The following is a 14660-nucleotide window of genomic DNA, read 5'->3' as shown; positions in this document are numbered from 1 at the left end:
CTTATGATCATTCGTTTGCTTCATAACATATATTGAGCATTTAATTCGAACCACCCATATATATTGTCTTTCTCCACACAATTATTGTCTTTTGTTAATAATTATGGCACTCATCAGGATTATTACTCATATTTCAAGTTAGAGGACAGGATGAAATTGAAACTGCTTTGAACACTCTGCAAACAAACATAACGTAAATATAAAAAGCAAACAAAATATGAGGATAAATATCATTCATTCTTACAAAAGCAGGAGCCTTCCCACAAAAGCAATTTACCTCAGAACTGGAAATCTGAAATAAAAACAAAAAAACTGCTGGAAATGCTCATCAGATCAGACCAAAGTTTTTGATGAAAAGCTATTAAAATAACTTGTTTTTCTTCCCACAGATGCTGCCTGACCTGCTGATTATTTACAGTATTTTCTACTTTGGCCGTAAGAACTTGCATGTCTTTTGTGGGTGCAGAAAATAGAAAATGTATGAGCCAACTTTGTCACTTGAGGACTGACTATGAATAGTTTAGCAAGATTTTCCAACAATCTAAAGATTTTTCTTTATCAGTTGTTCAAACTGCAGCAAGCAAACTTGGAGTATATCACTTGGAGTTCACTTTAGCTGATACAACCAATTCATTATCAGTTCTGAAATCAAAGTAAAATTCCCAATGATTTGTTGACAGCAAAACTTTTAGAATGTATCTACCAAAAGAGAGAATATGGCTGTGATTTTTTTTAATAAGTAAGGAGCCTGATCAAATTTCCAGCCCCTTTGACAAAATCTGTAGCAGAAAGGACCTACAACGAGGACAGTACAACATGTTAACTGTGGTTTATGTATCAAAAGATCAGATACTGTGAATTTCTGCTCTCTAGCTTGACGTCAAATGAACTCTTAATGTATTACTAACTCACAGTAGCCACCAAGATATCAGATATTCAGCATGTATGCTGCAGATATCTTTAATTAACTATTAATATTCACCACATACAGCAACCTGACAGAACCTGGTGGAAAAAATATTGCTATAGTTCCACGAGCTAAGTGCTTTGCCTCCTGACTACTAAAAGAATTGTTAATGAACCATTTCCCAGGTTTACACTGCTCTGGATCTGGCTACTAGAAGGTGCCCAACAGTGATCTAGGGTGGCTCTCTTGTTGAAAATAAATCAATTTATACTCTTACCCCTCAGCATTAGAATCGACCTGAGTCCAGGAGCTCAGCATGTGGGAAAATATATCCCAGCAGACTGGATGTGCTATTGTAGTTAATGGGTTTAAATACTGTACAAGCAATAATGCCAAAAAAATCTGCTTTGAAACAGCTACTTCAAATTTGATATTAACACATCTGAATAAAAGCATCTCACACAGATCACTCCCCAATCAATACAAGCTTCATTTTAACCTTAGCAACCTGATTTTAACTTAGGATAATATACAAAATGACATGCAAAGTTTTAACTGAAAACCTTTCTTAATATCTTCAAATACAGAAGCAATCACGTATAGAGTGCTTCAGGAGCAAATGAGATGCACATTTTAATGTTTCCCTTCACTTTATTCATAATGGTTCATTCAAATCCTTTCATGCACTTTTCTAACTATTTTTGTCATTTTATCTCAATGTATAGTTAGGTTTTCAATATAACTTCTAAGCACATATGCTGTGTAAAAGTATTTTAAGTAAAACACCAAAACAAAAGAAGAATGGTGCAATTGTGGAGCATCCGCATTAAGGATTTAAGGCTCATTAACAATCTTAATTCCCAATGAAATCTGTAATTACTATATTTGTGCAGCTGCATATTTAACCCTTTCTTCCTGAAACTAGATTCTCAAAGGCAGCCACCATTATTGTTTGTAACTTAATTATTATTTTACTCATTAATAATTAGAATTTGTGCTGTAATCTCATTCTAGAAGCAGCTCTTTTACATCTTTGGTTCTAACATTACATTGTAATTTCCCCTTGTAAGTTAATGTATGAGAGGTGGCTTAACTGATGAATATAACTCTAATTCAGTTCCCCAAAATGTAATCAGCATTTTTTCAACTGCACAATTAGATACAGTTGTAAAAATACTATGCCTCGGACAATCTCAGAAAATTTCTTCCAGCAGATTTTTTTTAAAAATTCTCACATCTCCTTGTAATTCATGTCCTCTTTCTCCTATAATGTATCATTGCTCTACTCTTCCTGTGTTGTGATGCAAAATGCAACTTGCTTTACTGCTCAAGACAGCCATTAGAAGAATGGTTTGAGGTGATTTATCTGCAGATGGTCTCTCTATTTCTAGGATAACATTCAAAGCTCCAGCAACCTATGAGGTAGAACTTTTGCAAATTACAAATTCGCATCTTACCATTGTGTCACAGAAATTAGGGCTACGGTACATGGCGTTAGACTGACCAGATGATTGACTAATACTGCAGGTTTTAACACTTCTGTGAAGAATCACTAAATGTTTTACTATATTGAAGGTGCTATATAGATGTAAGTTGATTATTGCATCAGCAAGTTCCAAATAATTTTCCAAGCTGCAAGTGTCACGGAGTACACAAAATACCTCAATAGTTTGAAAGCACTTCCAACCATTATTTTTTGTGTCTGGAATGAATAAAACTGTGGATTAATACAACAACAGATCATTCTTTAGGCACATCACTGAATGAGTTACCTGTGTGTCTCCTAAGTCACAAAACAACCTCACCATGAGGACAACAGCTAAACGTATGTCTGAATATAACCCAAATTATACACCATAGCCTTAATATTATAGTAATGGGTAGGATAATTGTACCTCGGAAGTATTTTACATTTATTTTTGTTCCACACCTATGTAGGAAACAAAAAGATTGCATATTACAAGCATGAAGAATTGTGTTTGAATAGTCTAATTAGGAAAATGAGGTCCCACACTAAATTATAAATTTAAACAACATGTGCTGTAGAGAAACTGCCTAGTCAAGTTTGGACTATTTGTTAAAGACAGGTTGCTGTTGTTGTTGCACTGATTGTTTTGAAGTCTAGTGTAGGGTTTCCAGACTGCGGGTTATGATTCCCATTCAGGAGCAATCAGGATCATGAGCTTCAAGACAACAATGGGATAATCCTGGGACAAACTCCATGGCGCTTGGTACATTTACATGGATTTTAATTTCTATCCATAATTCTGATAGCACATCCAAAGAGAATTTTTCTCTGAGGTCTTATTAGAGCCAGCAAATATTGTTGAAGAATTCATTTATCCCTAGCTGCACCCCACTTCCTTAGTCTGTGCTCTCCCTCCTACATCTCTCCCTCACCACCATTCTCCCTGTCTCACTATTCCAATCGCTCTCTCTCCCCACCTTCTCCCAACTGCTTCATCAGCCTTTACCCTCCCCTTTCATCCCCCTGCTATGAATGCTCTGTCCGTCCCCTTGACCTGATGGCTGTACAAGTCATGTACAAGTCTTTTTCGTTCACTGGCTTTAAAAACTCATTTCCCTCTCTGTGGCTCTGCCACTTTCATGCTCTGATAACATTTTCTCAACGTAACACTGAATGCTCTTCCCCTTTCCCATCACCGCCCTCTTTGATTCTGACAACTTTCTCATTCCCCCAAGTCTGACAACTCACACCCCCTAAACCAGAATAATTTTTTGTGTAGGAGGAGGTAACATGGCCTATTGTGTCCTCACTGTCTCTAGGAACTTAATGCCAATCTGCTGCCTTTATATGTTACCTTGTACCACTCTCCTCTCCCACACGACCTTTCCCACTGCTTTGCTTCTGACTCTGAGGTCATGCCATGACAATTTTCTAGCATAAAAATGGGATCACCATGTGTTTTAAAATTGGGAAGTTTTGTTCTACTGCATTGACAACAGACATTTCTTTGAACATCCTTTTCTCCCCTTACATTACTGCCATTCAAAACTGTCCAACAAGAAATCTTTCCAGAATTTTGATGACTGTTGTTTAGGACAAGGTATTGTTTACAAACTTGGGAGGGTAGAAATCCCGATCAGTGCTCCCATAGGGCTGATGAACTGCATGAGAATAGCATCTTCAGATCACAATATCACTTGCATTATGTTTTTTCCTGGCAACATCCAAGCTATGTCGGCACTCAGTTGTCTAGAATACTAATTAGACCTCAGCTGGAGTACTGTATTCAGTGCTGGTGTTGCACTTTAAGAAGGATGTAAATGTGAGAAATGGTATATAGCAGTATTTGGTCCCATCACATACAGCACAACCACTGATTCTGCTATGCATGTGTTATAAGCTATTTTACAGTTATTTATAAAAACTGGATCATTCTTTACAATTACAAGAATCACAGCTGTAATAAGCCTCTTTGCTACAGTACCTTTCCATCAAAGAGATGTCTGACTAATAAACATATCTGTTGTTCATATTTTTTAAATTGTTTCTCACATGGATGTGGGCAATACTGGAAAGGCCACATTTATTGCCTATCCTGAACGGCCCTTGAACGGCTTGAGGACAGTTGAGAGTTATCACTTGACTGTAGATCTGGAGTCACATCTAGGCCGGACCAAGTAAGGATGGCTGATTTCCTTCCCTAAAGAATGGACTGGATGGGTTTTATGTCAAGTGATGATAGTTTCATATTCTGATTACCAAGATGACCTTTGAATTTAATCTTCGTTATCTTTATGAACTTAATTTAGTTTCTATCAGCTGCAGTGTTGGGATTTAAACCTACGTCCCCAGGATATTAATCTGAGCCTCTGGATTACTAATCCACTGATATTACCACTGCACCACCATCTCCCCAGATCTGTATTTAGGAAATAAATTCACTTTTCCATTAGAAAATAGGAACCCACTAGAATGGGTTCAGTACTGCTATCATGGGATAAGTGAGAACACATCTGAACACAAGGAGGAGTAATCTTTCAAAATCAGATAGTTCCACACCACGTTCTCCTGCTCATTCATACTTATGAACTTGAGAATCACTGAGCTTTTACAATGCAGCAGCTAATAAACCATGTGCTTTTTTCTACGAATTTGCATTCATTTGGTTTTTGTTATGTCCAACTAATAAATTTGTTCTGAAGTGCAATCACATCCATATCAGTAATCATGAAAGCTAACTTATGTACAGCAACAAAAATTACAAATTAATGTATATTTTGGATAGTGTTGGTTGAGGGTTGAGTGTAGGCCAAGACATTAGGAGGACCCCTTGCTCTTTTTTTAAAAAAGGTCATAGCATCTTCTAATTCATCCTATACAGACAGACCTGGTCTTAATTCAATATTTCATCTAAAACTAATTAACTCCAATAAGAAACAAAGAGGATTGATGAAGGCAGAGTGGTAGATGTGATCTATATGGACTTCAGTAGGCGTTCGACAAGGTTCCCCATGGGAGACTGGAAAGCAAGGCTAGATCTCATGGAATACAGAGAGAACTCGCTATTTGGATACAGAACTGGCTCAAAGGTAAAAGACAGACGGTGGTTGTGCAGGATTGTTTTTCAATGGAGGCTTGAGACCAGTGGAGTGCCACAAGGATCAGTGCTGGGTCCACTACTTTTTAGCATTTATATAAATGATTTGGATGTGAACATAAGAGGTATAGTTAGTAGGTTTGCTGATGACACCAAAATTGGAGGTATCTTGGACAGCGAAGAAAGTTACCTCAGATTATAACAGGATCTGGATCAGATGAGCCAATGGGCTGGGAAGTGGCAAATGTGAGGTGCTACATTTTGGGAAAGTAAATCTTAGTAGTTCTTATACATCTAATGGTAAGGTCCTAGGGAGTCTTGCTGAACAAAGAAACCTTGGAGTGCAGGCTCATAGCTCCTAAAAGTGGAGTCGCAGGTAGATAGGATAGTGAAGAAGGCGTTTGGTATGCTTTCCTTTATTGGCCAGAGTATTGAGTTGGGAGGAGTTGGGATGTCATGTTGCAACTGTACAGGACATTGGTTGGGCCACAGTTGGAATATTGCGTGCAATCTGGTCTCCTTCCTATCGGAAAGATGTTGAGAAATTTGGAAGGGTTCAGAAAAGATTTACAAGAACATTGCCAGGGTTGCAGGATTTGAGCTATTGGCAGAGATTGAATAGGCTAGGGCTGTTTTCCCTGGAGTGTCAGAGGCAGAGGGGTGTCATAGAGTCACAGAGATGTACAGCATGGAAACAGACATTTCGGTCCAACCCGTCCACGTCGACAAGATATTCTAACCCAATCTAGTCCCAAATGCCAGCACCCGGCCCATATCCGTCCAAATGACTATATAGAGGTTTATAAAATCATGAGGCGCACGGATAGGATAAATAGACAAAGTATTTTCCCTGGTGTGGGGGAGTCAGAACGAGAGGGCATAGGTTTAGGATGAGAGGTGAAAGATATAAAAGAGACCTAAGGGGCAACTTTTTCACTCAGAGGGTGGTATGTCTATGGAATGAGATGCCAGAGGAAGTGGTGGAGGCTAGTACAATTGCAACATTTAAAAGGCATCTCTGGATGGGTATATGAATAAGAAGGGTTTGGAGGGATATGGGCCAGGTGCTGGCAGATGGGATTAGATTGGGTTGGGATATCTGGTCGGCATGGACGAGTTGGACTGAAGGGTCTGTTTCAGTGTTGTACATCTGTATGACTCTATGACTCGAAGATAGCTCTCCTTCGGTTCAATCGCATTTCTGTACTGAAACTTAAATACACAATGTTCAGAGCTGAGTTCCATAACTGAGCGAGCAGAAGGAAAATGTATCGTAGGCTGTGAGCAGGGTTACAGTGTATAGCCACAACTACTGCTCTCTGTTAAATCTCCATATACGACCAACATGCCACTAACCGATTTACTCCGAAGCTCACAGTCAGATTGGTCAAGTAACAATTCTACTTTAAGGATAACTAAAGTTCATTGCTCCACAAATCATTTAATAACCTCAGAAGTGGATGTACGTTTACTCACTGAGCTGGAAGGTTTGTTTTCAGATGTTTCATCACCAGACTAGGTAACATCATTAGTGAGCCTCAGGTGAAGCACTGGTGTTACGTCCTGCTTTCTATTTCTGTGTCTTGGTCTCTTAAGGTGGGTGATATCATTTCCGGTTCTTTTTCTTAGACAATCGTAAATGGGGTCCAAATTGATGTGGTTATTGATGGAGTTCTGATTAGAATACCAGGCCTCTAGGAATTCCCATGCTTGTCTCTATTTAGCTTGTCCTACGATAGATGCGTTGTCCTAGTCAAAGTGGTGTCCTTCTTCGTCTATACGTAAGGAAACTTGTGATATTGGTTCATGTCTTTTGGTGGCTAGCTGGTGTTATGTATCCTACTTGCCTGTTTATTACAGTTCTTGCATAGTATTTTGTAAATGACATTCGTTTAGCTGGTTATTTGTATAGGGTCCTGGAGGTTCATTAGTCGCTGTTTAAGTGTGTTGGTAGGTTTGTGAGCTATCATGATGCCAAGGGGTCTGAGTAGTCTGGAAGTCTTTTCAGAGATGTCTTTGATGTAAGGTAATGTGGCTAGAGTTTCTGGGTCTGTTGTGTCTGCTTGTTTGTCATTGAGAAATCAGTAGACTCTTTATTGAGTACCTGTTCTTCCTGAATACGCTGTGTAGGTATTTTTCTTCTGCTGTCTGGAATTCCTGGGTGCTGCATTGTGTTGTAGCTCATTGAAATAATGTCCTGATGCAGCTCCATTTCTGGGTTTTGGGATGATTGCTACAGTAGTTAAGTATTTGGTCTGTGTGTGTTGTTTTCCTTTAGATGCTGGTTTGAAGTTCTCCATTAACTGTTCGTTCTACTGTGACATCTAGGAATGGGAGTCTGTTGTCATTCTCCTCCTCTTTTGTGAATTTTGTGTTAGTAAGGGTGTTGTAGGTTTCCTTTAATTTTTTCCGTTTTGTGATGTTGAAGGTGTCAGACATGTAGCGGACCCAAAGTTTGGTTTAGATAGTTGGAAGGGTTGTTTGTTCAAGTCTGTGCATTACTGCTTCTGCTGGGAACCCTGATATTGGTGATCCCTGGTGTTGCATTGATTGTAGGTCTTGTTATTAAATATAAAGTGGATGGTGAGGCACAGGTCTACTAGCTTGAGGATGTTGTCTTTGCTGATGAAGTTGGTGCTGTCTGGTGTTTGTGTCCTTGGTTCCTAAATACGTAACTACAGAAGCAATCATTCCAACACCCACAAACTGAGCTGCAACAGGACTTTATTTCAACGAGTCACTACACACTGCAGCACCCGGGAACTGCAAACAGCAGAAGAAAAATACCTACACAGCATATTCTGAAGAACGGGTACCCAATAAACACAGTCCACTGATTTCTCAACAACAAACCCAAACAAGCAGACCCAACAGACCCAGAAACCCTAGACACATTACCTTACATCGAAGACATCTCGGAAATGACTTCCAGACTACTCAGGCTCCATGGCATCATGATAGCCCACAAACCTACCAACACACTTAAACAGCAGCTGATGAACCTAAAGGACCTTATACAAACAACCATCAAAATGAATGTCATTTACAAAATACCCTACTAGGACTGTAATAAACATTACATCGGATAGACAGGCAGGAAACTAGCCACCAGGATACACCAACACTAACTAGCCACCAAAAGACATGACGCACTATCACTTTATCCTTACATACAAATGAAGAAGGACACCACTTTGACTCGGACAATGCATCCATCATAGGACGAGCTAAACAGAGACACGCACAGAGATTCCTAGAGGCCTAGCATTCTAACTGGAACTCCATTAATAAACACATCAATTTGGGCCCTATCTACCATTGTCTGAGAAAAAGAACTGGAAATGATATCACCCACCTTAAGAGACCAAGACACATAAATAGAAAGTTGGACATAACACCAGCGCTTCACCAGAGGCTCACTGATGATGTTACCTAGTGTGGTGACGAAACATCCAAGAACAAACCTTCCAGCTCAGTGAGCAAACTTACAAACAGAATCTCAACCTGAGCTACAAATCTTCTCAAAAATTGCAGACTTCAGAAGTCTTTGTTTCAAAAGTGGAATCCTTGCTTCTGAACCACACTCAGATGAAGACTCCCCAGTTCATATACAACTTCCACTAAGATTACAGATTTAAATGTTCCATAAATGTTCAGTTGAAAGTAACACTGAACTAGAAATTGAGAAAATCAGCCACAATTTATGATTGCTGAATGGAATACAGCATCCTGACTGGAGATGTGTGTGTTTGCCAATGCTGTCGTTCGACGGCTGACCTTTTAGATTGCATAGCCAAGCTTTGGCAAAGTATCAGAATATGGCCAGTACTATGTAAAACAGTACCAGGGTGCAGGAGAAAAGAAAGAACAATTTTTTTTAAATTTCAAAAATTTTGAAGCACATGGACCCTAACCAATTAATATGAAGTGCTATATTATGTTTAAATTGAATTAAACTCTGTAGCTGACAACTGTAAGAGCTAAGCCTCTTTCAGTTCTGCCACAGAATTTTATACAAGAGACATTTGTACGAAATCAAAATGAAGCCTCACTTAATACAGCCACTGCTGACCACTAAAAAAATTAGAAGTAAAGTGGTTTTGCATTCCTTTTATCTTTTGAACTCTAGTTTAATAGAAAATAAATTCAGCTTGTCAAACTCTAGATGACATTAATGATACAGGTGCAGGTTACTGCATCAGTGCCATGATTGAAGTCATTAATGGACAAACATCAAGCAATATGCATCATAATAACTGGATCCTTTATTCTATTGGAAACCATATTTTGAATTAACAATACAAAACCCAGTAACTTAAATATCAGAAATAAAGATTATTTCAATGCTATCTAACACAGGAAGTATGGTTCCTGTAATTAGATATTTTTGATTAATGTTGGAAAGGTCTATTTTCAATTGATATTTTATTTGCTTTTTTTATCTCTATCATCTTCCATTTCACCATTCTGTGAATCAGAGGCTAAGCTGTGCTCTGCCTACACATAGATTTAAGTGCTGGGACATGTACAGGCTTATTGGCTTCTAACAAACTTGCCCTTACTCCCTATCAAGAATCTACCTTCAGCACAAGGCCTAGCATTCTGCAACAGCACATTAAAATACAGATTGTACCAGCCTTGGGACCAGGCCTGTGCCAAAACAGAGGACATGCTAGACAACAAGCGGTCACATATCCAGCACACAATCCAAGGCTGCAGCCCTGTGCGTTCCCCTCAAAGAGACTGAAGCCCGGCATGTGGCCTTCTGCCTGCTCCGTCTGGCCATCTTGGTCAGTGACATTCTCGGAAGGACGAGACAATTTCAAGGAGGTGCTTCAGAATGACAGCATCCCCGGTGGAGTACTGAGAGTGACAGGGAGGTGCAGATCTAACCATGACTATTAGCAAATGTTGTTGGTAACTAGTGACTATTTCCTCTGTAGCAATAAACCACTTAATATTACTAAATACTAACTTTTTAAAAATGGTACTTAAAAACGTATTATAGGGAATGAGATTGGAGGATGATTCAAACTGGAAGCACTGTTGCTGCCAGTCTAGAGAATGTTGAATAAGGGAGGTACCAACTTGTGTTGAAAATGAAGTCCTGATATTGGAATCAGCCTTGTGTCCTTCAATTGCAATAGCATGCCCACCAGTTTTATATGAATACATACATTTCATTTTATAAAAAAGTTGCATTTAACATATAAATGCACTATTTAATTACCATATATTTTGTGAGAAAAACTATTCATTAACAAGTTACCCTTCAGAAAAATTTGAAGTTCTATTTCTGCCATATTTAAATTTCTGTGTTTAATCAATCAGTGGGCTCAAGCTTTGGTTGCCCATCCTTTGACTCTTATGGGATGTTACATTTATGTATCAGCTTCTCTCCTTTTGAAAGCCCCTTCCATTGTTTAATAAATAATGAAAAATCTCATTTAAAATAATTTTAAAACAAAGGGTGAAAAATAAAATTGAGAATAAGATTCTTTTTAAAGACAGTGAGTAGTGATGATCTGAAACCCATTGCCCACAAGGGTGCAGAAGAGGAGTTAATTAATACTTTGAAAAGAAATAAACATGTGAGGCTGAACAGAAAGCATAGGAACAAATCTGACTGGTTTGCTTTAGAGTCTGTACAGACTTGATGGACCAAATGTCTTCCTTCTGAGCCATAGATTATTCAATGCCTTCAATCGCTTTGGTGAGCTGCTTAAAATTATTTGTATTATATTTTATTCTGAATCCATGACTAGAAAAATGTAGACTTAGATTTACTGGACTATTCTAAGACATCAGAGGCCAATATCAACTGCATCATGCAGTCCTTCTGCTTCATTAACTGCTAAGTTTTCAATCAGATCTGGAAGAACATCCAAATCAGATCTCGGATCTGGAACTTACAGAAAAATGGATGTCCCTGAAAGAAAGGACTTGTATTCATATGGCGTGTTTCACAAATTAAAGCACTGTCCCAAACTGCTTTAATTAGGCTACTAACTAATGTTATAATTTCCTCTGTGGAAAACATGTCTAGGACATTTTACAAGACGCACATAAATAGATGCATAAATATGAAGAAGAGATTTAGGGACAAGGAAAAGGAAAAAAACATCTTAATAAATCTGGCCTATTTCAACTAAAATTTTGCAATCAGTTTATTCTCCAAAGAACAAGCAAATCTCTTTTCTCCTAACCTTTAAATTTGTGTCTTGGGTGTTGGAATTCTCCATTAGTGAAAAATGTAGCTTTATCTCTATTAAAAATCAACTTCACAATGGTAAAGTCTCTGCCAAACAGATTAACTTCCTTAATCTTTGCTCAGTACTACGATTATTTAATACACATAATCCTCTTCATTACTCACAGTAATGTGGAGGTGTTGGACTGGGTGAACAAAGTCAGAAGTCACACAACATCAGGTTATAGTCCAACAGCAGGAATTCATCCCTAGGAAAAAGAAGCATGGTACAGGGAAGATGAAGCAACCATGGCTGACCAGGGAAGTCAGGGATAGCATAAAACTAAAAGAGAAAGTATATAATGCGGTGAAAGGCAGTGGGAAACCAGAGGATTGGGATGCTTACAAAGACAACAGAGGGAAACAGAAAAAGAAATAAGGAGGGTAAGCTAGCCAGTAATATAGAGTAAGACTATAACAGTTTGTTTACATGTATAAAGGGCAAAATAGTAGTGGAGAGATAGTAGTGGGGAACAAGAAAATGACTGAGGAACTGAATAATCAATTTGTGTCAGTCTTCACGGTGGAAGACACGTGTAATATCCCAAAAATTCAAATTCAAGAGAGTGAGGGGGCAGAGCTGAGTATGGTCACCATCACCAAGGAGAAGGTGCTAGAAAAACAATGGTCCGAACGTGGATAAATCACATGGACGAGATTGACTACATCCCAGAATTCGAAGGAAGATAGCTGAAGAAGTAATGAGGCATTACTAGTGATCTTTCAGGGATCACTAGAATCAGGGAGCGTCCCAGAGGACTGGAAAATCACTAACATGATACCCCTGTTTAAAAAGGGAGTAAGGCAAAAGACGATAAATTTCAGACCAATTAGCCTAATCTCTGTTATGGGTAAGATCTTGGAATCCATTGTGAAGGATAAGATTTCTGAATACTTGGAAGTGTATGGTAAAATAGGGCAAAGTCAGCATGTTTTCATCAACAGGTGGTCATGCCTGACAAAATCTGCTTTAATTCTTTGAGGAAGTAACAAGCAGATTAGACCAAGGAGAGCCTATGGATGTTATCTACCGGGACTTCAAGAAGGCCTTTGACAAGGTGCCTCACAGGAGGCTACCGAGTAAGATAAGGGCCCTTGGAGTCAGAGGCATGGTGATAGCATTAATAGAAGCTTGGCTATCTGGCAGAAAGGCCGGATGAAGGGCTTTTGCCCGAAATGTCGATTTTCCTGCTCCTCAGATGCTGCCTGACCTGCTGTGCTTTTTCAGCATCATGCTAATCTAGACCCTGTCTGGCAGAAAACAGAGAGTAGGGATGACCGGGTCCTTCTCAGGATGGCAGCCAGTGACAAGTGGTGTTCTGCAAGGCTCAGTGTTGGGACCACAACTTTTCACTTTTATATATTAACCATCTAGATGAAGGAACTGAGGGTATGTGAATAAGTTTGCATACATTACAAAGATAAGAATATGGACAGGTAGCATTGAGGTGATGGGAAGACTGCAGATGGATTTGGACAGGTTAGGACAGCAAAGAAGTGACAAACGGAATACAACTTGGGGAAGTGTGAGGTCATGCACTTTGGTAGGAAGAATAGAGAAATAAACTACTTTCTAAATGGGCAGAAAATTTATAACTCAAGTGCAAAGAGATTTGGGAATTCTAGCCCAGAATTCTCTCAAGGTAAACTTGCAAGTAGAGTCAATAGTTAGGAAGGCAAATGCAACAATGGCATTTATTTTGAGAGGACTTGAATATAAAAGAAGGAATGTACTACTGAGGCTCAATAAGGCTCTGATCAGACCACATTTGGAGTACTCTGTACAGTTTTAGGCCCCATATCTCAGGATGGATGTACTGGCCCTGAATCATGTTCAGAAGAGGTTCACGAGAATGATCCCAGGAATGAAAAGCTTAACATAAGAGGAATGTTTGAGGACTCTGTGTTTATACTCGATGGAGTTTAGAAGGATGAGGGGGGAATCTAATTGAAACATACAGAATACTGAATGGCCTGTACAGAGTAGATGTTGGGAAGATGCTTCCATTGGTAGGAGAGACTAGGGCCCAAGGGCATAGGCTTAGAGTAAAGGGAAGACCTTTTAGAACAGAGATAAGGAGAAACCTCTTCAGCCAGAGAGTGGTGAATCTATGGAATTTGTTGTTACAGAAGGCTGTGGAGGCCAGATCATTGAGTATATTTAAAACCAAGATAGATACATTCTTGAGTATCAAGGGTTAAGGGGAGAAAGCGGGAGTACGGGGTTGAGAAACTTAAAAGCCATGATTGAATGGCAGAGCAGACCCGATGGGCTGAACGGCCTAATTTCTGCTCCTATGTCTTATGGTCTAACAGGATTATTTGAAATCACAAGCTTTCAGATGGCTGCTCCTTCATCAGGTGAAGTGGAGGGAAGCACATAGGGACAGAATGAAAAGGTGGAGAGATAACTGCAAGATAATTCCAAGAGTAATTAAGAGTGTCAAAAGATGGTACAAATGGTGTGAGTGGCGTGTCAATAACAAGACTTGTTATTCAGCCTGTTGACACGCCACTCACACCATTTGCACTATCTTTTGACACTATTAATTACTCTTGGAATTATTTTGCAATTATCTCTCCACCTATAAATTCTGTGTCTGTACACTTCCCCCTACTTCACCTGATGAAGAAGCAGCCCTCTAAAAGCTTGTGATTTCAAATATACCGTTGGACTATAACCTGGTGTTGTGTGACTTCTGACTTTATTCATTACAAGGGAGATGATGGCCTAGTGGTATTATCAGTTGACTATTAATCTAGAGACCCAAGTAACATTCTGGGGAGCAAAGTTCAGATCACACCATGACAAATTATTTAATTTGAATTCAAAATAAAAAATCTGGAATTAAAAACTGAATGACCATGAATCCACTAATAAGATGGAAGGAAATCTGCCGTCCTCACCCGGTCGGGCCTCCGTGTGACCCCAGACTTA

At 39.1% G+C, this 14660-nt stretch overlaps 1 protein-coding gene across 2 annotated transcripts in view; it reads right to left on the bottom strand.

Annotated features, from left to right (window-relative positions):
• Positions 1 to 14660, bottom strand: part of mrrf (mitochondrial ribosome recycling factor) — a 46092-nt gene that overhangs the window by 30630 nt on the left and 802 nt on the right. Inside the window, exon 2 of one of the 2 annotated variants that reach the window (XM_087998454.1) lies at positions 11849 to 11931. The exons of the other annotated variant lie outside the window; for it this stretch is intronic. The gene's annotated coding sequence lies outside the window, so the exon portion shown is untranslated. The remainder of the gene's footprint in view (positions 1 to 11848; positions 11932 to 14660) is intronic. 2 annotated transcript variants of the gene reach the window in all.

Source organism: Chiloscyllium plagiosum, unplaced genomic scaffold (assembly GCF_037043375.1).
Source record: "Chiloscyllium plagiosum isolate Xiang-an unplaced genomic scaffold, Cpla_swu_hap1 HiC_scaffold_21, whole genome shotgun sequence".
NCBI lineage: Eukaryota > Metazoa > Chordata > Chondrichthyes > Orectolobiformes > Hemiscylliidae > Chiloscyllium > Chiloscyllium plagiosum.
This window is presented reverse-complemented; position numbering and strand designations above follow the sequence as displayed.